The sequence below is a fragment of the Oryctolagus cuniculus genome, chromosome 6 (genome assembly GCF_051225735.1).
Source record: "Oryctolagus cuniculus isolate XC-2025 breed Fujian yellow rabbit chromosome 6, ASM5122573v1, whole genome shotgun sequence".
Classification (NCBI taxonomy): domain Eukaryota; kingdom Metazoa; phylum Chordata; class Mammalia; order Lagomorpha; family Leporidae; genus Oryctolagus; species Oryctolagus cuniculus.
The window spans coordinates 104,965,402-104,991,782 of record NC_142872.1 but is presented as its reverse complement, the minus strand read 5'-3'; the positions used below and the strand labels follow the sequence as shown (position 1 = coordinate 104,991,782).

General features: G+C 38.7%; 1 long non-coding RNA gene across 1 annotated transcript in view; it reads right to left on the bottom strand.

The window, feature by feature from the left end:
* Positions 1-24,702: 24,702 nt before the first annotated feature.
* The window catches only part of LOC103348070 (uncharacterized), a 60,765-nt gene continuing 59,086 nt past the window's right edge, over positions 24,703-26,381 (bottom strand). Inside the window, exon 7 of the long non-coding RNA XR_016235752.1 lies at positions 24,703-25,418. This is a non-coding gene — a long non-coding RNA (uncharacterized LOC103348070). The remainder of the gene's footprint in view (positions 25,419-26,381) is intronic.

Sequence of the window (26,381 nt, the reverse complement as noted above, 5' to 3'; positions counted from 1 at the left end):
ATACCTTTCCCAGTGAGAAAAATTTTGAGCTTAATAAAGTCCATGTTATCAATGCCTTTCTTTCGTGTAATGTGAATTTTATAATATAGCTTTAAAATTTATCATAACATCCAGAGAACATAATTTTCTAAAAGATCTATAACTTATTAATTTTCATTTGCTGCTCCTTTTTGAGTTGATTTTCATGTAATATGCAAATATATTTTTGGTTTTTTTTAGTTTGTCTATTTATTTTTTGTCTCAGGGCTATCCTATTGCTCTAGTACCATTTATTGAAAAGGTTATCCATTCTCAATTGAGTTGCCCATTTGCCCGTGTTAAAAATTGGTTTTTGTCTGTGAGTGGGTGCATAGGTTCATTCCCAGTCTCTTTGTTCTGTTCCATTGACACTTTTTGTCTGTTCTTGCACCAATTACTGTAACTTTTTTGAAAATGATTCATTTATTTATTTGAAAGGTAAAGTTACAGAGGGGCAGAGGCAAAGACAGAGAGATCTTCTATTCACTGGTTCACTACCTAAATGGCCACAACGGCCAGAGCTGGGCCAATCTGAAGCCAGGAGCCAGAGCTCCTTCCAGGAGCAGGGGCTTAGGCATTTGGGTCATCTTCCACAGCTTTCCCAGGCCGTAGCAGAGAGCTGGATGGAAAGCGGAGCAGCAGTGTCTTGGACCAGTGCCCATATGGGGTGCCAGCACTTTAGGCAGTGGCTTTACCCACATCACAGCGCTGGCCCCAATTACTGTAATTTTAAAGTAAATCTTGAAATTGATCAATGTGGGTTTTTCTCTTACTTGTTTTTTCTTCTTTTGCATACTGTTTACTGTTCTAGATCTCTGGACTTCCCAATACTTTTTAGAATCAGTTTGATGATATCCAAAAACTAACCTGCAGGAGATATTGACTAGAATCAAATATGTATAAAAATGATAATATTGATGTTCTGTGCTCCAGGGTATGAATATACATTATCTTTCCATTTTTCTAGTCTTTTATTTCTTTCACCAAATTCCTATAATTTCCTATCTTCAAAAGTTCTATATATGTGTTAGACTTTGACCTAAGTTCTTTATTTCTTATGCTATTATAAATGTTATTTTTAATTTCAGATTCCAATTGTTCTTTATAAGAAACTAGTTGACTTTTGCAATATTGACCTTGTATCCTACAACCTTGCTATACTTACCTGTTATTCTAGCTTTGTTTCATTCTGTTTTGCTTACAGATTCATCTGTACATAAAGACAAAGAGTTTTATTACTTCCTGTAAAATATGTATGCATTAATTTATTGATCATGATTTATTATACACATTAGCTAGGATTTCCAGTACAAAGTTGCTTGAAACTGGCGAAAGGAGACATTCTTGAACTTAGGGAAAGTATTTAGTCTCATAACATTAAGTATGATATAGCTGCAGTTTTTTAATAGATGTACTTTATCAAACTGAGAAAATTCCCGTTCTATTTCTGGCTTGATGACAGTTTTGCCATGAGTGGATGTAGGAGTTTGTCAAATTGTTTTTCTTTGTCAGTAGATGTAACCCTACAATTTTATTCATTTAGCTTTTGAATAGTAGTGAATTATATTGATCTCCATATTTGCATACTTGGAATAATCTCACTTTGTGGTAACATATAATTTTTTAATATATTGACAGCTTTGATTTGAAAATATTTTGTTGCAGGGGGCACCATGGCACAGTAGGTTAATCCCCTGCCTGCAGCGCCAGCATTCCATATGGGCACTGGTTCTAGTCCTGGCTGCTCCTCTTCCAATCCAGCTCTCTGTTGTGGCCTGGGAAAGCAGTGGGAGACGGCCCAAATCCTTGGGCCTCTGCACCCATGTGGGAGACCTGGAAGAAGCACCTGGCTCCTGGACATTGTGGCCATTTGGAGAGTGAACGAATGAATGGAAGACCTTTCTTTCGTCTCTCCCTCTCACTATCTGTAACTCTACCTCTCAAATAAATAAATAAAATCTTAAAAAAAAGAAAATATTTTGTTCAGACTTTTTCATTCATGTTCATGGAAGGTATTGGACTGCAGTTTTTTTCTCTTGTAATGTCTTCATTTGTTTCTGGTATCAAGATAATGGTGGCCACTTAGAATGAACTAGGACATGTTCCTTCTCTAACTTAGGAGTCCCTAAATTTTCTTTAGATAGAATATCCTGCAATTCCTTCAGTTGTAACACACTATTATTATGTGTAATATCTCAGTAGGTGGTAAGGTGTAGATGAGGGAGAGATTTATACAATCTTCCCATCACATCTCACTCTTTTAATATCTTGTACTCTGGGGCCTTGGTCTTTGTATGTGTTTCTTCACTTTTTTTTTTTTTTTAAGATTTAATTATCAATTTGAAAGACATAGTTACAAAGAGACAGAGGCAGAGAAGTCTTCTGCCCATTTGGTTCATTCCTCAAATAGCCACAATGGTCAGGTCGGGGCTGATCCAAAGCCAGGAGCCAGGAACTTCTTCCAGGTCTCCTATGCAGGTGCAGAGGCCCCAGCACTTGGGCCATCTTCTACTGCTTTCCAGGCCATAGCAGACAGCTGGATCAGAAGTAGAGCAGCCGGGTCTTGAACCAGCGCCCATATGGGATGATGGCACTATAGGCAGCAGCTTTACCCACTACATCACAGCGCTGCCACCGTCCTTGACCTCTACTTCCAAGATTGTCATTTTTGAAACACTATTTCATTGGGTTGTTTCTTTAACATTGGTGTGTTTTCTGTGTTTGAGACTTGACTGCCAATTTATCTTCTTTTCTATAAAATATGTTTATTATTCTGAATTTCCTGTTGCATTTTTCTACATCTGAGCAACAAAATCAGGGTAAGAAGACAGTCATATACCTTTGAACCTTCAGGTTTTCAGGAGACACCAGAACTGCTATAGATAGATGTATTAAATACAATATAATCTGTTTGTTGTAATTATAAGACACTGAGCTTAGATGATAGATGGTATACACAGACTGATCTTCTACCTATTGGATTTAAATTTTAGGACTATGTTAACATTGTGATATGACAAATCATTAGAAAATATATACTATTCAGTATCAAGTTCACTTTAATGTCCTCAATATCAAAATAAATGAGTAGATGGCTGTAATCTCTTGGGGCACTCAAGACTTCCCAGCGTGCCCTAGAGTTGCACCACACCATGGTGTCACTTGGTTACAATTCTTGCGTCTTCCCTTTGATTCACAATTATTCCTGTTCAAGAAAATATAATTCTATCATTACCTGATCCCATAGAACTCCTCAAAAATAGTTTCCTCACCTTCATTTTTCTTCTTATCTCACTGTACTCTGTACAGCTAAGCAGGAATAAAGCACATCTATATCTGAAACTAAAAGTTACAGTATGAAAAAACTGGACAAAGTTCTTATCACTCCACTTGTTTATTTTCTAATCTCAGCTACGTATCTAAAATGAGTCAGCCTTCACTAGTATCCATCATTTCTCTATTCATTTACTTCACAAAATCATTACAAAAGCTATTGCTTCATTGGATTAAAGACACTGTTTCAAAACTGGCATTCTCTGCGGCGCCGGCACACCGGGTTCTAGTCCCGGTTGGGGCGCCGGATTCTGTCCCGGTTGCCCCTCTTCCAGGCCAGCTCTCTGCTATGGCCAGGGAGTGCAGTGGAGGATGGCCCAGGTGCTTGGGCCCTGCACCCCATGGGAGACCAGGAAAAGCACCTGGCTCCTGGCTCCTGCCAGGATCAGCGCGGTGCGCCGGCTGCAGCGGCGGCCATTGGAGGGTGAACCAACGGCAAAGGAAGACCTTTCTCTCTCTGTCTCTCTCTCTCACTGTCCACTCTGCCTGTCAAAAAAAAAAAAAAAAAAAAAGAAAACTGGCATTCTCACCTAATCAGGAGGATCATTAATTTGAGGTTGTCTCTCCAACTATAGAAGTGTCCATTCTAATTTTGGGTCAAGTCTTGTGTCTGAGAGATGAGAGAGAACTCCCATATGCTAGTTCATTCCCCAAATGCCTGAAATAGCCCAGAGCCAATGGCAATCACAGATGTCCCAGCATTTACATTAACAGGACACTAGAATCAGAGGTGGAGGCTGGACTTGAACTCAGGCCTTCTAAAGTTAGACACCCTAGTTTTAAGCAATGCCTAAGAGCTCCTCTTTTCTAATCCTTATGGTTCTCCCACTTTCTTTCTCTATCTTTTATCTCTTTTATTCTTCTCCTTATCCCTTTTTCTTTCACATTTATTAAATATTTAAAAGTAAGTCTCAAGCACAGAGATAAATGTTGTTCTTTCACCCCAGTGCCAATCTAATGGCAGCCTGACAGTACATGAACTACTTATTTCTGGCTAATGATGAGAAAATCACAGAAATTGAGAGCACCAACTTGTAATCTTTTATAGCCATTGAAGATTATTGAAACACTGAATTTTAGGCTTGAACCCATTAACATAAATGTAGTAATAAAAATGGGATATATATTTTCTATGATTTTTTTCTATTTTTCTCCTTAATATAATAACCAGTCTGTGACAAACTGGGAATCAAAAAAGGGAAAACCACCATGGGTTGTTTGAGTAATCTGCTTAAACCAATTGTAACATTCCTTTAGCATAAAATGAATATGTTATAAGCATATTGGCTGACTTCCCGGATCCATGAGATGGGTGAAATTTCAGCTTGAGTAAGTGTTAGGAAGTAAAGGAAACAGAATAATGAGAGGCACCATCAAAAGCAGGCCTCTGAATAATCTGATAAGGATGCTACTAGTATCAACACTGCCACCACTGTCATCATGTAATAGAAAAGACGTTAACCTCAACGGGGTTGTGGCCACTGCTTCCATTGAGCACAGATGCTATTGCCAACTCCAGTGTGGCTTCTCTGTCCCTGATTCCTCACGTCAGTCATGCTAGAGTCAAACTACTGTGTTGGAAAATTTGATGATCCAAGCCAAGATCTTCTTTGAAATACTTTCTGAACTGCCCATGAAGTCAATAGATGCTGAAGTCAATAGATGCTGTCACCAATATCCCATTTGTAGTATTTCACCTTTTCCCAAGAGCTTCAATTAGGATAGCAGAAGATCCCTGGGTAATCATGAAAGATCTAAGTAAAGGGATCTTCAGTACTGAAGAGATCAGCATCATCAAAGACTTGGCATGAGACCCAATGTCACAAACATTCCTAAAATAGAAATGATCTATTGTTGTGGTAAATAAAACCACTAATATTTAATTACTTAGAAGTATCTGTTCCTTCATGGACAAATTTTAATTAAGAGCATAAAGCCTTACCGTTCTCAGCAAAACCAACTCAGGATCAGTAAACCAGGTGTTTACCAGCATCCATAACAAGAGAAATGTAAGACGTTAATGGAAGCTGGTGATATACCAAATAAGCTTTGGCATGATTCACATGTATTGCTGTCATTGTCTCTCCTTAACATTTTTCTTTCCTTCTCAAAGTAAATATTAGTACAGCAATTTCATGCTTTCTCAGAAGAGAGACTCAGAATTATGTATCTAATAAAAAGACACTATTAAGGAACAAGGCAGAAGAATCCTCTAATAGCAGGAATAAAATTACATATAATAATGTATCATAGGAGACCTAAAATATTAATTTTTTTGTATGATGGAAATTATGTGTTTTGATGGTGGAAGATGGAGAGGGAAACAGAGGAGGTTTAGGGAGAAAGTGTTTTCTTTATTGTAGACCATTTTCTATGACTTAGCACGTGGCAAGTTTTCAGCTATCATACAAATTAAAGTGAGTTTCTGGAGCATGTCATGTCTGTAAGTTTGACATTTGTAGAAATGACAGCATTTCAGAAAAAAAGCTTTTAGCATATTCTCAGTGGTAGCTAAATGTGAAATATGAGACTGTTCCCTACTCTGCTGAATGAATTTTTATGGAGATGTGATGGGCAATTATATTATTTTCAAGGATGGAGGAGAATTTAAGAGGTTCTTATCATATTTTCCTTTAATGCTTCCTGTGTTCCAATTTCACAAAGGAGCCAAGTTTAAAATTCACTGAAACACACAACAATTATGATACTGTATAAAACCACAACATCATCAAGTACTAAAACAATTACAATTCTGGTGATGTAGTGAGTAGAAAATAACACTTAGGCAAATGCAGGTATTATTTACAATGTCCTAATCCTGATGAGAAAATAAAGATATAGCTGGTGTGAGCTGGCCAGCATGACAAATTTATATTCCTAGTTCATGCCAAGATAAAAAGTTGCTAAATGTTGACCCCTTACACAACACGCTACAGTGTTGAAATTCTATAGGTTGTTTGAGAGTCACATTCTACTTGTATGCTGTCAGGTAAGAGAAAGTCACTCCTTTGACAGACTCTGCTAGCCACTGCCAAAGAGCCCATGTGATACAATACTATTGAGATAATCACAGTGGTGTCCTCATCAGGTTGGGATTTTCTCACAAATGGAAAGGAGGAAATGATAGAATTCCCAAATGGGAATGCATAACGCACATCAGTCTTTCCATGCTCAAATGGCAAGATTGGTTCCACTGCATAGACTACATGATATGTTTGCTAACCTGTGTTAGCAAACCTGTGTTGCTGGAAGTTTGCAGAAACAACGTTCTTTTCTCTGAATGTACGGAAGTTCTGGTTTTAGACTAGGACTATTTCATAAGCACTTTCTGGTGTGTTATTCAGAAATGGATCTAAAGGCGCCCTCTTTCTGGAGATATGAATTAAATAAGGAGCAGTGCTGACAGCAGGTAGGTATAAATGCATGTTCATTCCATTGCACTGACTGCCAGGAATGGGAAAGAAATTGCAATTCTATCAGAATTAATGGAATGCTATTTTCGTGTCAGCAGAGAGAATTTCATTGGACTTTTATAAATAATTCCAAACCCATCCACTTTGAGTGCTCATGCTATCACAGGTTGTTGAGTTTGTGTGGCTTGTCACTTAAGATCAAGGTCTATGCCTTCTTCATTTTTGCATGCCTACTGCCTTCAGTGGTGCCTTGCTCATAGAATTATCTCCTTTACTAATACTTAAATCAGTATAGGTAAAGGCAGACATTGAAGCTTGGATTGTCACAAAAACTACATTGTTTGTGTGTGTGGATTGATTTCCTCTCTTCACAAGCAATAAGAAGGAAATTTATTAACTGAGTTCATATGAGGCGATATTCTAATTGCTTTGCATCCTATTATATTGAATCCTCATAGCAGTGCTAAGAGGTTTTAGTATTACCTCTACACAAATGAGTAAACTGAGGCACAGGGAAAATAAAGAACATGCCCAAGTGTCTGAACCATTATTTGAACTAATGTAGCCTGTGTCCGGCACTGTGTTCTTAATCACTCCATTGCACCCTGGAGTGAGTTTAAAGAACAACAGTAACAACAAATACCTAGTCCTTCTCAGATATTGTTGGCTATTTAAGTACCTAAGTGATTTACTATCTTACTGCTTTTCATTGCGAGGATTTCACTGACACTCAACTAGAATTTCAGGGTTTTGTTTTGTTTTTTTTTTTTTCAAATTTAAAACACGTTTCTTTCTTACAGTAATGTGAGACAGGCTGTACTTACTTATTACTTATTTTATTTTTTTCATTTTATTTGAAATACATAGAGACATAAATAGAGACACAGAGACAGAGAGAGAGCTACAGAAAGAGATTGTCTATCTCCTGGGTCATTCCCAGTGCCTGTAATAGTTGGGATTGGGACAGTCTGAAGCCAAGAGCCAGGAACTCAATTTAGATCTCCCTTGGAAGGGACCTTAATACTTGAATCATTATCACTTGTTGCCTCCCAATGTGTGCATTTGCAGAAAACTAGATTTGGAAGCAAGACTGGGACTCAAACTCAGGCACTCCAATATGGGATGCAGGCATTCCAAGGGGTTTCTTAGCCACCATGCCAAATGCCCACCCCAGGATCTTCTTATTTCAAATAATAATTTAAAGCAATATTCCCACCCTTTGTAAATGCTAGTGTGTGAGAGATATAGTAGAATAAAAATAAGACAAAACAATGTCACTTTATGTATATATTGAATATGCCTGAAATACAATTAAATATTTTCACTGCCATAGAAAGAAATGGGGAAATTATTACTTTGCTTTGTATATGCGAAAAGTAAAACTCAGAGATGCATCATAGCTGATAAATATACCTGAAACTCAAATTCCAATATCTTTTTTAAAAATAATTTGAGAGATTTCCATTATATCACTTTTTAACCTCTGGATGTGAGATATTTATTGATATAATACTGATTTTTTGTTTTATAATATGAGATGGGCTTTGTAGCATGCTAGTAGAAAGAGATTTTATTTTCTCTTATCATTCCCTTTAACACTAGACATTGAATAATACCTCATTATTAAAAAGGCCAGCAAAGTTCAACATTAAAACTTCCAACTTCTGCCAATTGAAACATCTGAACTCCTCGGTGTGTGTCTCTCTCAGGCAGAATATACAAGCTTATTGTTTCTCCCCTACCTGCTCTAATTTCTAACTCTTCCAGAAATAATGAATCTGGGTGGCACAGACAGGTTAGTGAGCAATAAAGTTTCTAAGAGACTGGTAGGATTTTCAGGATTTTAATCTTGCTTTTCTGGCTGTTTTTCTCATAAGGTGTTTTTATGGACTTCTCAGAGGTATCTGTCCTCGGTGGGGCCTCTGGTGACATTTCACTGGAGCTGGAACTGTCTGCTTTCTACCTGGCAGCCTACGAGAGTCCATACACTTTTACCTTCAAATCTGCTCCTAGGCTCATTCTGAAGCATCCATGTCAATCTTGGAAAAAAGCTCTCTTAAATGGAATAATTTCAAAATTTGTTCCTCCTCCATTATTCTGCCATTGATGCAGTTGGGACTGGCCACCAATGTGTCATCCTGACCAAGAAGCCCAGCAGCCCAAAAGTCAGGCATCTGTCACTGTGTCTCCTAATCAAAGGGACAAGTGTGGAGCTATGTGAGAAGTTCTCACGGAGCTGGTGCACAACTTGAAACACACTACTTTCCACTTCAAATGTGGCTGGAGGCTGTGTAGCAGAGTCTAAAATGACCCCCATGAAACATATCAGGTCCCCTTCTTCTCCATATTTTTCAGGAAAGTTTGGCATTTTTAAACCACACAAATGCACACACTTTTACAATAAAAGCTAAAGATTTTGTATTAATTGTATAAGTTTTGTGTTGATTATCTTAGAGTAAAAGTTAGTCCTTATGTTTTCTGTCTCTATGGGATAAGAGGCATCACTGGAAAATAAAACAATACTTGATGTTATGTGACTCAAGTTTTACTATTCAACGAATTAACATTTCACTTGCAATCTGCCACAGTAGGAAAAACAAAAACAAAATAAACACTCTGTGTTTATTCAAGTACGTAGTCCTGAAGCCAATTATAATAGAGAGGTCATCACTCTGCACTTCCACTCACCAGGACTTCCTGTTTGCCTCCTCTGCCTCTTCCTTCTTCCCCAGCCTTTCCTGACTACCATTCATCCCACTTTTCCTTTATTTTTTCCCCTGTCCTACCTGAAAAAATGATTTTTGCAGAAGGTTGGTACAGCTATTTTCATTGCTGTCTGGGCTGTTTCTCCAGCACGTGACAATAAATTTGTTTCATAGGTGATTCCAGCATACGATCTGAATGAAGATCCATGGCAAAATCTGCTATTCTTCAAACTATCTCCATCAATAGGTTTGCATGATATGCAGCATTCAATCAATGCCATCTGTATTCATGGTGGATAACTGTTATAAATGAAAAAATATTAAAGATATTAAAGACTGAAATGTTAGCTGGATAATGCTAACTTTCTAATAAAATTATTTATGAGTAGAATGTACACTCACGTTCATAATACAAGGATAAGCATATTTTGACAGAATGAGAAATTGAATACAGATGTAGGTTTTAAATTAAAAGAAAAAACAAAATCTGATGTAAAATGACCCTACTATCTATCCTCAGCTCTTGATTTTTGTCTACTCTGTCTTATGCCAATAATAAAGCTGTGGCTTACTAACTGCTATACAATCTAGCCCCACTGCATATCACGTAGTATAATGAACAGGCAATGCTTTTGGTCTCCATGGCTTTATATTTTTAATCCCTATACCTGGCAAGCTTTCCAGATAATCCTTCTCTCCTACACCCATTTTTTTCTTCCATCCCCCTGAACACTCACCAACTCTTGAACATGCACACTGTCAGGGTGAATGGGACTTAGCAAATGCTTAATCATGTTCATTGAAAAAAACTGAATAAGTAAATAAATAAAACTGCATTATGGATTCATTTCTAAATGCCCATGATTGAGCTGAAATACAAGAAATAGGTACAGCCTTGACTCTAGGGCTATTGTGTTTCTTCGGCTACTAAGAACAATAGATGAAAAGATCTGTTTTGTCTCCTTCGTCCTTCGTGCTATTTCCCAAACTCTATTTGATATTCTGGCATTAAAGGATAGGAAATTTATATATTAGCCATCTTCTTCAAACAAAAAGAATTCTCACCAAAACCAAGAATAACTTTACAATTGTTACACTCAACCATCTATTTTACATAACTTCCCTACAGCATTTGACACTGTTCATCATATCTCTTCTTTCTATTTTAAAAAGGTTTTTAGCAATAATGTGTAAGTCCTATTATTTTTTATTTAACAGAAAAACAGATAAGGGGACAGACAGACAGGCAGTTCCCATCTGCCAGTTCACTCCCATCCCCTAAATGTGCACATTGTCCAGGGCCTAGTTGTGTCTGGGCTGGGTCAGAGCCAGGAACCAGAAACTTCATACACGTCTCTCAATAGGTGGCAGGAGCCCAATCATTTGAGTCATCACTACTGATTTCTATGATCTGCATCAGCAGGAAGATAGAGTTAGGACTCAGAGAAGGGTATCAAACTCGGGTACTCTTATATTGGACTCTGATGACTTCACTGGCATATTAACTGGTAAGCCAAACACCCACCTTTCTCCTTTCTGGAAACGCTACTCTCACATAGATATTCCATTCTCTCCATTGTCTAGCAATTCTATGGCTATTCCCATTCTTTCATGTCCTATGTACACATTCCCTGTGTGGTGGAGTTCTCAGAGCTAGATTCTTAAAATCTTGAACCAAATACTCTACCTTGGTGATACACTCTTGTTTCCTTAAGAACACAAAAATTCCAACCATGTTATTAGTTTTCATATACTTTCACTGTATAACTAAAAATTTTTAATTTTCTGCTAGGGCAATAAATTTTGATACTAATACAGCTTCAATTTAATATTCACAACAAATTTGTAGCACATATCCAATATCCCTCACCTACGTCTATCACAAAGGAAGTATATAACACACTGCTTCATTTTAAATATTGGCTCCCTAGGTCTACTAGTTGAATAACTTTGGACAAGTTACTTAACCTCTCTGTGTTTCCCTTTCTCACATGTAAAGTGGAAATAATAACAGCACCTCCCTTTCACTATTGTTATAATGATAAAAAGGGGCTGATCATGCAAAATGTTACCAATATTATGTACCACATAGTAACTGCTATAAAGGTCAGCCATTATTAGCCACCATTGTATTTATCACAACATAATTAATCTTTTAATTTATATCCCCCACTAAACACTGAGCTCCAAGGGAGGTAGAAATTATTTCTCATTCATTTAATTCCAGGTTCCTAAGTTGGCTCTGATAAAAAAGGGTATCTTGAATAAATGAAAATCTTACCTGTATCCTGTGTTCTCAACTTAATTATTTATGACTAAATGAATCTCAGTTCCACTATCAATTGCCCACCCAAGCAGTCATTAAAATACGCTGAGTCTAGTTTAATGACCTCCGTCCTTTCTCCACTACCACTGAAAACCTTCATCATATGCTATGCAGTGGACTGGATGTTTGTGTCTCCCTCCAAACTCATATATTGAAACCCTAATCTCAATGTGATGGCATTTGGAAGTGGATATTATAGGAGCTTTTAGGACATCATGAGATGGAGCCCTTTGAATGATATCAGTGCTCTTGTAACAAGAGGTCAGAAAGCTGGTTAGCTCTGTCTCCACCATGTGAGACTACAAGATGGCAATCTACAGCCAGAGCCTCACCATGCTGGCACTCTGATCTGAGACTTCAGTCTTGAGAACTGTGAGACAGACATTGTAGTTGTCATAGCCATCCAGTTTGTGGTGCATTGTTATAGCAATCTGTATAGACCAAGACAAAATCTCAGTTGAGCTATTGAAATCATTCCCTAACTGGTTTATATAACAAGACCCTTATAAATATCACCTCTAAGCTTACTTTCTTAAAAGAAAAAAAAATAGTAAATATTTTACTTTTCAGGTGGAAACATCTGTATTAAAGTTTCTGCTTAGAAAAGTGAAATGGCCCCGCTCTATAAGTTAAATATAAACTGTTTGACTATCAGCAAAAACTTCTTTTCCTGTTAAAAAAAAAATAGCTTGGTTATAGAGAACAAGATTCCTGGGAAGTTGATTAGGAATGTAGAGAAGAAGTGATAATGGGCACTTTTTTTTTTTCCATCGAAGAAGCGAGACTACCAAAAAATAAAAGCTGGTCCTATGAGCCCAAAACAATGAATTTATTTCTAGCCCAAGACAGCAACAGTTTCCAAAGAAGCTTAAAGTAATTTTCTGGGGTCTAGCTTCCCTTTCTTTAAAACATGTCCTCTGTTTTTCCTTCACTCTTCCCCTCTCAACTAGGCATTTTCAGTAGGAAAGTAAGATTGGGAAGGAAAATAAGAGCTTTGGAGACTGATGGTGTCTACACACTTTATGGATTAAAATGAAGGAGTAATCTGTGTATACCTCTATATAATATATAGTCTTGCTTTGCTATTAGACATTAGTAGCATTAGCATAGAAAAGGATTGCAAAGTCTTCTGGGAGCTTTCCACCATCCCTATAATTAGTGATAAAAAAATCCTAGTCTCCTGTTTGCATTGACCTTTTTTTTTTTTTTTTTTTTTTTTTTTTTTTTTTTTTTTTCTTTGACAGGCAGAGTGGACAGTGAGAGAGAGAGACAGAGAGAAAGGTCTTCCTTTGCCGTTGGTTCACCCTCCAATGGCCGCCGCTGCAGCCGGCGCACCGCGCTGATCCTGGCAGGAGCCAGGAGCCAGGTGCTTTTCCTGGTCTCCCATGGGGTGCAGGGCCCAAGCACCTGGGCCATCCTCCACTGCACTCCCTGGCCATAGCAGAGAGCTGGCCTGGAAGAGGGGCAACCGGGACAGAATCCGTCGCCCCAACCGGGACTAGAACCCGGTGTGCCGGCGCCGCAAGGTGGAGGATTAGCCTATTGAGCCACGGCGCCGGCTCTGCATTGACCTTTTAAAGAAAACTTTAGAGAAACTCAACATAAAATAAATTAACAAAAAGGCTGATATATACAAATTCATAATTAATACAATGGAAAATATTGTAGTGAAATAGGACCTAAATAAAATTCCAAGCACTTTTGGGGCCAACACCATGGTACAGTAGGTTAATCCTCCGCCTGCAACACTGACATCTCATATGGGCTCCGGTTCTAGTCCCGGCTGCTCCTCTTCCAGTCCAGCTTTCTGCTATGGCCTGGGAAAGCATTAGAAGATGACACTAAGTCCTTGGGCCCCTGCACCCACATAGGAGACCGGGAAGAAGCTCCTGGCTCCTGGCTTCGGATCAGCGCAGCTCCGGTTGTTGCAGGCATTTGGGGAGTGAACCAACAGATGGAAGACCTTTCTCTCTGTTTTTCCTTCTCACTGTCTACTTCTCAAATAAATAAATAAAATATATTTTTTTTTAAATTCCAAGCACTTTCTAACTAAGTGTAAAAACTTGTAGTTGAAGTTTCTGTTTTCTCAGCCCTCAATTTTCTTCTCTAAAAATGAGGAGATTGGAACCTATAAATTATTCCTTTCTACTTCAACTAGGGATCAGAACTGAACCAAGTGTAAAATTCAACTAATTGAAAAAAAAGTATCACATGTTGAAAAAGATATAAATACAATAAAGTCCAAGCTTAGGCAAATGATAATAAAGCTTACAATTGTCAAATAAATATCAGGCTGAATTCTCATTCTTCCATTCTTAAGCTTCAGTTCAAGCAGGTCATCATTTGAGCATCAATGCAGCTGAATTATTTTACAATATAGGGTTTTTTTTATTAAATGGCAAAACTGAAAGAAGTCATGTTCATGTTCTTGTTTATACTTTAATATGTGCATGAGTCCATGTACTTTTGCAATGCCTTCTTGTCCTGTATATGATTTTGTTTTTCCATAATGAACATAATTATCTCTCTTTACAGAAAGGGAAAAATTTGCCTCTTAAAGTGGCAAATTATCTGAATTGAGCCCATTGTTATTTCCAAAAAGTGCAAGAATTATTTCTAAATTCTCTCTTTTGCAATTATAGAGAGAAAAGACTGACTGTTTCAGGCCTTTCACCCTAGTCCACCTCTATCTCACCTCCTTGGGAGACTCTAACCTAGAAGAAGCATCTTCTGGGTTACAGATATCACTTTTGCCCCAAAACCACCTGTGTCATTGCTTATAGATTGAGTCCTCCAAGTTTTCCTGATTTGCAGTTGCACTATGATAACCAGCTGAACCTAAAACCCAATAAATGTGTTTGTTCTTATTTTTAGACTTTATTTTCCTACATGAAATAAATGGGAGTAATATTAGTTACATCAACAGTACTACTAAAGCATTCATTGAGCTTCAATAAGAGTAACAATAACAATAAAATTTTATAGCTCTCTTTCTCAAAGGAAATTAGAATACTACCAACATTATTGTCTCATTAATCCCCATGTCTTTGAAAAAATAGTTCAGCATGTGTAGATGGACGAGTATGAGCCTCTTTTCCATTACCTTACCTGAAAATCATTTAGGTAATGAGTAAATGAGACAATACACATAAGGTACATTTCTGCATGGTAAGCACTCAACATATAATTCTTTTATCTCTCTCTACCAACCTCTGACTTTCTCTTCCTCCTCCTACTCCTATAATCCCTCCCCACTTCCTTTCTTTTATAGTAGTTCAACCTGAGACAAGTTGGTTGGGTTTAAGGGTTTTGTCACTTTGATCTCAAAAGTGTTCTGATTCCAAAATTTATAAAAGTGTATTATACTGAGGCTGATGCGTGGTGTAGCGGGTGAAGCTGTCACCTGCAGTACCAGCATCCCATATGGGTGCCGTTTCAAGTCCCAGCTGCTCCACTTAGATCCAGCACTCTGATATGGTCTCAGAAATCCGTGGAAAATGACCCAAGTCCTTGGGCCCCTGCGTCCACGTGGGAAGATCTGGAAGAAGCTCCTGGTTCCTGGCTTCAGACTGGTGCAGCTCTAGTCATTGTGGCATCTAGGGAGTGAAACAGTGAATGGAAGACCTCACTCTTTCTCTCTCTGCCTCTGCCTCTCTGTAACTCTGCCTTTCAACTAAATAAATAAAAATCTAAAGAAAAAAAAGTGTATTATTACTATTGAACTTGTATACAAGGACATGTCCAACTCTACAGTAAATTTTCTAGAGAGCAGGATAAATCACTTTTCTCTCTCAGCATCACTCTTGGGATCAAAAGAGCCTTAAACATAGGATATTATGATGCCTGAAATTTGGACTTCAAGTTAGGGAGAGAGAAAAAACACTAAGGTGAGCTTTTCCACGCGCGCTGTGCGGGTCTGCGGACGCCTTCCTTGGAACAGGAGCTGTCAAACCCCGCGCTCTGTTCCCTTTTGCATGGTAACCAATAAAGGTTTGTTCATACCACAAAAAAAAAAAAAAAAAAAAAAAAAAAAAAAAAAAACACTAAGGTGAGATAAGACAACTCCAAGAATTCAAGTTATAATCTGTATGCCTGATTCTCTGTTTGCAAATCTCTATGGTTTTACAAGAGCTTTTATTAAGTGTTGTCAAAATATTGTGGTTTTGTCCTGAGGCATTATTGGAAAGATAGCATGATGCTTGGTCCTGACGTAAGACTGTGAGTCATGTACCACTTAAGGTAGCATTAGTGGTGCTGGGGGGCTGGGGGTAGATCAGGAGGTATAACAATGAGAGTCTCTCCATCCTCAGAATCTTGGAGCTAAAGTCAAGTCTTTAAGATTCAACTGACTTTTACCGAATCCAGATACATGGAGATTCTCTCTCCATTTCCAACCTAGGATTAGTGGGGATTTGAATTGCTAAATGTGGAGTTTTATCTTGTGAGGAGTAGTGTAACACATGGCATTTTGGAATTTATGTAGATGGAATAACTTTCTCAGGAAGGAGTTGGTCACATAGCTGTTCTCAGACTTTTTCCAAGAGCAAGAGTTATTAAATGACAGCATTTCCTCAGACATTTACATGGATGGCCAGATATACCAGGAAGAATGTAAATTTGCAGGATATTAAACTTGATGATGTCTCTGTGACTTGTGACTTTAGAAAAATAAATCATGGCTGTAGGCATTATCTGAATCTTAATGGAATTGTGGTATCCAGTCACTGGTTTGAGCACCACTTTCATTTTCTATGAGAACTGAGCACATGCCTTGATTTCTCTGAACACACGCACACACACACATACACACACAAATGAAATTAAAAGAAAAACAGTTCCTGTTCAGAGTGAATGGTAGTACAATGAATAACTCTGGAAAAACACTGGATTTAGCAAAGGGGATTTATAAGATAGTATTTCAGTAGGAAAATATACATAGCTTGGTTCAAACAATCACAAAAGAAGGCAATAATAATGTTGCAGCATTAGAAGTTTCTAAGTTTCAAAGACAGAGAAGCTAAAGAAAGAATGGCTGTATTTAGAAGGATTTAGCAAAGCAGAACAATGTGAAATTAGGCAAGCAAAAAGCTGGTCTGCTGTTTGCAACATTTTCTCAACAGGGAGATGTATTACCGAGGGGTAGAGTCTCCCCAGGGCTGCTGTAAATGCTTCACTGCTCATGTCATTTCAAACAAAATACATAAAGCTGCTATAGGAGGTGGACAAGGTGACCTGACGGGTCTCCTGTCTCTAATTTCTATGATTTAAAGGTTCTGTGCTATTACCCAGCAAGAAGCACTGCCTTTCAGGGATTCCATTTATAAAATGACCCTATATTTTTTTTTCTTTTAGCTTCCACCTTTGGAGAACTCTTTTTTACCCCCACCTATGTAGAGGAACTCCAAGATTATAGCACCCAGCAGCATAGGATTGAGGAGGGTGTGGAAGGAGGGGTAAACAGGAGAAACCGCCTGCTTACTAGGGAAAAAAGTTAAGCATGAGGGAAGCTGGAGGAAAGGTGAAAAGATCACCACACACTAGCAAGTTTCCCTGCATCTAAATGGGATTTTGATTTAGACACCACATTCCTATAAGAAAAGCTATATTGAACACAGCAAAATTGCACATTAATCTTCCTTTTGACAAGACTAAGGAAAACAAACAAAAGTATTAATTTAACACTCGCTTGCTGAAGTTCTCTTATTGTAATTTAATTCTCAAGGGAGTCCCACGGTAGTGACAACCTTTGGATGACACTAAGCTTCTCTAACTTGTTAAAAGACTTGTAATGACAATTCTGGAATGTAATCCATGTGTTTCATTTACACGACCTATAGAAAGTGTTATCTTTTGGTCCAGACATGAATTCACAAATGAAAAATCTTTGGAAAGCAACACTTTCTGGGTTTCAATGATAAGTACAAGGTTAAATCTACATCTTTTTTCCCCTGTGTGAATGGGGCACATTGTGAAAAGCATCTACGAGAGACTGTGAAACACTAGAAGCTGCAATATTCCTCATCAAGATTCAAAGCCAATTGTGAGTGGACTGCATGAAGGATTTTTGCCTAGATTTTAATGCTTTAACCTAGACCAAAACAGAATGAGGGCTTCTTCATTATTTATCAACTAATACATATACTATCAATACATGAATATTAGACCTTAGGACTAATAAAAGCAATTCATGAAAAATCTGGCTGTGGGAGCCACAAGAAAGAAAAAGGAAAATAATACAATATCCCCTCTTCTCGCTCCTCCCTCAGTCCTGTCTCCTTTCATTCCTGTTACACCCTCAGACATGGACTCAAAAGCATCAGTGAACTTGGACACCTGGATGTAGCAAATCAACCCCTGCTAACCAAGTAACAGAAAGAGGCTAAAGAACATGAGTGCCATTTCTCACATCTGCCCAGCTTGCTGCCTTTGGCCGTGATGTTCCTGTTCCTCACACCCTCTATAATGGACTTACTCACTAACTCACATCTCCTGTTTCCTTACATTTTACCTGTGAGGGAACTTTTAAATATTCTTTCCCTGGCATTTTAGCTATAGCTAATTACACTTATGGTTCAATTTTATAGTTAATTAAAATACATATGTACTTATCTCCTCACATGGAATATATAATGTGTTTCCAAGTTTACCATAGATTAGATCTTTTTAAATGCTGAAAAGAAAAATAAATAAATGAATTTGTCACACATGTATCTCTGCTTACCATTACTGGTTTGGTCCAGGGATTATCTAAATATGTTAGTACAATCCAGGGTTGGAAAGGCCCTATCTTTGAGACAATCTTGAATTACCCTTACCAAAGAACCTATCAAGGATTTGGCAAGCCAGTGCTTGAAAATTTCCTCCAGTAGGGATCTTAAGGCCTTCCAAAATAGCCCATTTCTTCTAGGTACAAATATTATGAATTTGACATATATGGGGCTGACATATCTCTCAGAAATGTCACACATGGAGATCCATTCACAAAGAAATTAATTTCCATTAAAATTAGAAACAAGACAAAGATACTATCACTGCTATTATTCCTCACTCTATCAGATGCACTAGCCAATACAATAAGAGTAAAAATAAGGGAGAATTAATGACAAAAAGAAACATATAAAATTGCCCTTAGAATAAAATAGCATTCAGAAAATTCCATGCAAATATATAGTCACATTAGAGCTAATAAGGAAATTCAGCAAGATTGCTTATAAAAAGATCAACATGCAATCATTAGTGTAAGTACAAATCAGCAAGAAATACTTAAGTGCAATTGATCAGAGATTCCAGTTACAGCAGCCACAAACTGTAAGCAGAATTGTCATATCCACTTGTCCTGCCTATAATGTAGATATCTATTCCATCTTTCTTGCTACCAAACTCTGATGGTGCCCAGATTGTTAACTCGCAAAGAAGTGAACACCATTTCCAACTCAAAGGACCAAGTCAGTCACTGATCTTTACTATTCCCTTTGCTTAGGGTTGGTAAGAGGGTATCCAATGAGGTATGGGAAATACGATGTTCTTCAGGAAGAATTGTTTACTCTTAAAAATCTACCATAGCAACTTTCCTACTGGCTTTTCCTCCCATGTCTGTATGTCATTTTTGTACCAGATACTGCTGAAAGAGTTTGCATACATTAGTTTATTGAATTTACCTAATAGCTTATAAAGAAACAGAACAGATATACGTAAAGCAGTAGAGAAAGGATAAACCTGTTGCCTGGGGTCGACGCTGTGGTGCAGGGAGTTAAAGCCCCTTCCTGCAGTGCTGGCAATCCATTTGGGCACTGATTCAAGTCCCAGCTGTTCCACTTCTGATCCAGCTCCTTGCTAATGCACCTGGGAAAGCTGCAGAGGATGCCCCAAGTGCTTGGGTCCCTGCACTTAGGAGACCGGGAAGAAGCTCCTAGCTCCTAGATTGGCGTGGCTCAGCCCTGGTTGCTGCAGCCATTTCAGGAGTGAACCAGCATATGGAAGACCTCTCTCTCTCTCTCTCTCTCTCTCTTCTCTTCTCTCTCTCCCTCTCTCTCTCTACCTCTCTTATAACTCTACCTTTCAAATAAATAAAATAAATCTTAAAAAAAAGAATAGGGTAGAAGCCACATTGCATGACAGAACATAAATATGTGATAGTTCATTTAAAAAAAAAAAAGCCTCTTGCCCAAGGTTATTCAAAGTTAATATTATGGGCAGTGACTTTGAAAGACCCCATGCTTCCAAGGAACTACTCTTGTCTCAATGATTGACTGTTTTTGTCTCAAAATTCTTAGTAAATTGTGAACAAGGTACGCTACATTTTAGCTTTGTACTAAGCCTTGTAAATTATGTTTGTGGTTCATCTTTGTATTTGAGACTGGGTTGCCCGTCTCTGCGGAACTTGCTGTTAATCACTACACTCTGCTTCTCTCTCTCTCTCTCTCTCTCTCTCTCTCTCTCCATACACACACACATATATATATTTCTCCCTTTTTCCATGTGTGTGTGTCTCTTTGAAATAAATGAAGATTAGAAAAATAATTACCCAACCAAAAAGCAAATATTTCCTAGTCTAGTAAATGAATTAATGCTATAAAATTCTTTTGCTCACTACATATGCTTTTTAAAAAAATGTTCATATTGGTTCCTAGATGATTCATTTTTCAAAATGAAAGTGATATTTAAAAAATCCACTGAGAAGCTTAGTATATCTCATATTAAAATGCCAATGGAATTTGTCAGTGATTTATGGGCCTGTAAATTAAACTTTGTATGCTTAGTAAAATTTGGCCATGATGCCAATTAATTGGAATGAGAACAAAATAAGATTGAATAAAACATGGACTCGTCAATACCTGGACTGCCATGTGCTCCACGTAAGAATTGGCATTTGGTGCAATGTTGTATTATTGATTGAAAGTTATCTTGGCATGTGTTTTTCAAAATCAATAAAGCATAAAATATTAGAATTTAGATCCTTTTTTATAGTCAAGGAAACTAAAGCCTACTACATTCACAGTGAAGGGCATTTCTTTTTTTTGTTTTCAATTCAAGAAAGAATAACCAATTAAAGAGAAAATATCATGTCACTTATGTTAGAAAGTAAGAACTCTGGATCAAGTCATAATCATACCTATACAACAATGAGCTCTTCTGAAATTCTAATTATGCATCACCTGATATACCCTTATGTGCTCTACATCCATCCCCAACCCCACTTTCACACACAACAACCATGCATTTTGGAAAAAGAGCATGGGATCCTTATTTAATAATGATATTTGAAATTTTGGAATTAAAATATTGCCCCATTAGTGGGTCAACTCATTCTTCCTTATGTTAATATGAAAGTTGAGCCAAGAAAGGGAAGGAAGGAAGGAAGGAAGGAAGGAAGGAAGGAAGGAAGCAAGGGGAAGAAAATTGAAGGGAGGGAAGGTGTAAAATGTCATTATTGCCTACAATTGCTTATATTAAATACATGAAATCAATTTCATTTATGTAAATAAATTTTAAAAATTGAATTGAGCAAGAATATACAGAATCCAGCTATATTCCAGATCAAAGCTGGTGGCAGGAGTTCAGCTGCTGTGATTGGCTGAGACTCAGTTGCTTGTCTGCAAGAGTATACTCTTTCATTAGATTACAGTTTGCCTGCACAGCAAACTAGGTTGTAGTTCGCCATATATGGAGGCCACTTTGGCCTACTTATTTAAGTAGGAAGGCTGGCTCAGGCCAAAATGATTTTCGTTCAGAACTATATCCTCTCTGTGTGTCCTAAATATTTCAATATAGTTACATTACTCTGCTACATTGTAAGTTTATATTCAGGATAACTACATTAAACTGCTCTTCACAAAAATGAGTTAAAATATTAGCATATTTTGAAAATTAATAACAGTTGCTTTCACATATTAAAAAACCTTATTTCTCTCTTTATAATGGTAATCAACTACTTGTAATTAGAATCCACTTTCCTTCATTTATCAAACTCTACCTTACTGAAAATGACAAATTGCCCTTGGCAATTTGAACAAACAAGAAACAGTCATAAATATGAAAATTCTTGTTTCTTGAAGACATTGGGGAATTTTTGTATTTTTAACTATCATTTATTTCAAGATATCATACCCACTGGATCTTGTTGACTTCTTTTGAGGTACATATTTTTTCTGCTTATTCGTAGAAAGAAAACTATTCTTTTGGATTCATTTTCGGGTATTTCATCAATCTCTTCATCTTCTCACTCTAACATTGAAGTGTTGTTATACTCCTTTTGGAGAGTCACGTTGTCTTATTTCTTGTATTTCTGCAATTTTTAGGCATTTGTGGAAACACTTGCTGGTTTTCTCCTCTGATGGCTTTTATCTTTGAACCATGACTCTGTGGCTTAGTAGAGTGTCTACTCCTTTAGTGAATATCCAAAGGTGTGTGCTGAGTGGGGCCAGGGAGCTCTAGTCGGTGTTCAAGGGTGGAGTGAGAATCCAGGGTGGCACCCAATTTAGGTGGTAGAACTCTTCTATTGTCAGCAGAGGGGAGGGCACAATCACACCAGTTGGCATAATCAGAACTGGTCACCTCCTCTCTTCCAAGGTGATCAGTGCCCAGGGTTAGCCCACTGTGAGTGCAACCCCTAGCCACAATGGCACATGAACTACAAAAAGGATCTCTGTGGTCCTCAGTGTGAGCATGGAACCCTCTGCAGTGACTCACCCTAGGCAGTCAGGGAGCTCTGAGCCTCTGACTTCAAAGTGATTGTCTAGAGACCTAGCTGCACCCTGCACCCTATTGCAGTCACAGAATTCTCAGTCACAGCACGCAAGGTTTCCACAGTCATGGGCACAGAGATTCACTCTCAGTCTTGCTAGCCGGCCCCATCCACAGAGAGAGTAAAGATGTGCCCAGAGCCAGCTACCTGTGAGTGCTCCGCCTTGGCAGTTTGAGCCATGGAGCCGGTGATAGGTTGACAGGATGGAAAAACTAAACCCCTCCTACGTGGGTACCCAGCCCTCTGTCAAGCCTCCCAGTGAGATTCAAAGTCAGCGGGAAATGCACATTTCTCCCTCTGGTAAAATCCCTTGATCAGGTGTGCTGGTGAGAGCTGCCATAGCCTCTATTGGCATCCAGATGGCTCCTTCTCCCCACCAATTGCCAGGCCACCTTTTTGGGAGATGGGGGGAGAGAAATGTTCTTTTCCTTTACTGGATTAGATGGTTACCCTGCACCCCGCTAGGACTCCAGGCGGGACTCATAGTCATTGTGGTCCTCAGGTAATATCACCAGTGGCAAGGGATGTCACAGTCTGCTCAGCTGGCATCTCCTCCAGGGCCCAGCTGCAGGAGCTAGAGTGGTTCCCTGCTTGCTGTTGTGTGTCAACACTTTCCACACTGCTCCACAGCATCTCTCTTCTTTAGGTAGAATTTCCACTGCCAATTTCTCTCCAACTCTCCCCTGGGAATGCACTTCCTTCACTTTCCCCTAGTCAAAATAAGCTTGTCTTTTCCCTATTCAGCCATCTTGAAATCTACAAAGAGCTCAAGAAACTAAACAACTACAAAAGAAACAATCCACCTAAGAAATGGGCAAAGGACTTCATCAGGCATTCTTTCAAGAGAGGAAATTCAAATGGCCAATAGACACATGAAAAAATGCTCAGGATCACAAGCCATTAGGGAAATGCAAATCAAAATCAGTTAGGTGCCAGTGCCGCTGCTCACTAGGCTAATCCTCCTCCTTGCGGCGCCTGCACACCGGGTTCTAGTCCCGGTCAGGGCGCCGGATTCTGTCCCGGTTGCCCCTCTTCCAGGCCAGCTCTCTGCTGTGGCCAGGGAGTGCAGTGGAGGATGGCCCAAGTACTTGGGCCCTGCACCCCATGGGAAACCAGGATAAGTACCTGGCTCCTGCCATCGGCAGCGCGGTGCGCCGGCTGCAGTGCGCCGGCCGCAGCGCGCAGGCCGCGGCGGCCATTGGAGGGTGAACCAACAGCAAAGGAAGACCTTTCTCTCTGTCTCTCTCTCTCTCACTGTCCCCTCTGCCTGTCAAAAAAAAAAAAAAAATTCAGGTTTCTCCTCTCCCCAGTTAGAAAGGCGCTCATACAGAAATCAGCAAACAACAAATGCTGGCGAGGATGTGGGGGAAAAGAATACTCTAATCCAATATTGGTGGGAATGTAAACTAGTACACCATTTTGGAAGACTGTGGAGATTCCTCAGAGATCTGAAAACAGATCTATCGTATGAACCAGCCATTTTACTCTTGGGAATTTATCCACAGGAAAAAAATCAGCACATTAAAAGATTCTCACAGAATTCTTTTTTTTTTTTTTGATTCTTTTTCTCCTCTTTATTTATTTATTTATTTATTTTATAACTTTTATTTAATGAATATAAATTTCCAAAGTACAGCTTATGGATTACAATGGCTTCCCCCCATAACGTCCCTCCCACCTGCAACCCTCCCCTTATCCACTCCCTCTCCCCTTCCATTCACATCAAGATTCATTTTCGTTTCTCTTTATATACAGAAGATCAGTTTAGCATACATTAAGTAAAGATTTCAACAGTTTGCTCCCACACAGAAACATAAAGTGAAAAATACTGTTTGAGTACTAGTTACAGCATTAAATCTCAATGTACAGCACACTAAGGACAGAGCTCCTACATGAGGAGTAAGTGCACAGTGACTCCTGTTGTTGACTTAACAAATTGACACTCTTGTTTATGGCATCAGTAATCACCCTAGGCTCTTGTCATGAGCTGCCAAGGCTATGGAAGCCCCCTGAGTTCACTGACTCTGATCATATTTAGACAAGGCCATGGTCAAAGTGGAAGTTCTCTCCTCTCTTCAGAGAAAGGTACCTCCTTCTTTGATGACCCATTCTTTCCACTGGGATCTCACTCACGGAGATCTTTCATTTAGTTTGCCCCCCCCCCCCCAGAGTGTCTTGGCTTTCCATGCCAGAAATACTCTCATGGGCATTTCAGCCGGATCCGCATGCCTTAAGGGCTGATACAGAATTCTTTTTTTAAAAAATTTATTTTTTATTTGAAAAAAATACACAGAAAGAGAAAGAGAGGCAGAGAGAGAGAGGTCTTCCATCTGCTGGTTTGCTCCCCAGTTGGCCACAGTGGCCTGAGCTTCCCTGATCCCGAACCAGGAGCCAGGAGCCAGGAGCCAGGAGCTTCCTCCAAGTCTTTCCATGCAGGTGCAGGGGCCCAAGGACTTGGGCCATCTTCTACTGCTTTCCCGGGCCACAGCAGAGAGCTGGATTGGAAGTGGAGCAGCAGGGACTTTAACCAGTGCCCATTTGGGATGTCGACACTGCAGGCAGTGTCTTTACCTCTATGCCACAGTGCCAGCCCCCTCACAGAATTCTAACAAGGAGAACGCCAGCAACCATGGAGTGGGTAGGGCAAAGATCAGGAACTGAAGAGCTACCCAGGGCTGCTGCATTTATTTGCTTCCAGCTCAATAATGCAGCCCAGACATGTGATGTATTCTTGGTCTCTCAATTCCAAATTCCCAGGAGAATCTGATCGCCTGAATTGAATCACATGCCCACTATGGAACTAGTAACCATTAGACAAGAGGAAAGTTTGCATGGTTCCAGAGTGACTGATGAGTGACCTCTATGAAGGAGTAGGTCCTCTGAAAGAAAGACACAAAGTTGGCAGATAATCCATTGTCCATGCTAGCACTGTGCTTGATTGCAGTTACAATAACCATAACACACCCTTATCTATGAGGCCAAGGGTCATTACAATATGCTGAATCATTCCCCACCAAAACTCATATGTTGAAAGTCCTAGCTTTAGTACCTTAAGAAATTACCTTATTTGGAAATAGGATCTTAGATAGATATTCAAGTTAAAATGAAATCATTATGATGATCAACACGGCTGATGTTCTTTTAAAAGGAGGACATTTATACACAGATATGCACAGAGGGAAGCAAATATGGAGACACAGGGAGAGCACATGAAGATAGTCATCTATAGGCTAAGGAGGGGAACCTAGAACAGATCTTTCCCTTAGAGCTCTCAGAAAGAACCAACTCTGACAACATCTCAGTTTTAGACTCCCAGCCTCCAAAACTGTGAGACATTGTATATATTTTACTTCTAGTAGTCTAAGATTAATTAATTTGATAATGGGAAATGTTATAACAAAGCCATTTTAAGCGTTACTACTTTCACAATGATACATTAGAGAGGCAGAAAGAAACCGGACATCTTCAACTCACAGTGGCAAGACAGCTAAAGTTCATAGTACCACTTGCTTTAAAGCTTAATTATTTTTTCAACTCTGTTATAATTGATTTTCCTCTTATTTCTTAGAACTTTTCTGTTCTTTCAAGTGAAGAGTTCAACAGTCCAATGATTAATAGAAATATTTTTAACATTCACGGAACTTAACAATATCCTTTTATTACATTATACAGAAGTACACTAAAACACATTTAAGACAAAACTACCATTCCCCATTAACTCTAGCTTGGGGCTATTTATGATAACTTGGTGAACACTGAAGATTGGATATCAGCATCACAGAGCTAGTTTGTGTATACACATACACACACACACACACACACACACACGGAATGTACTTGAT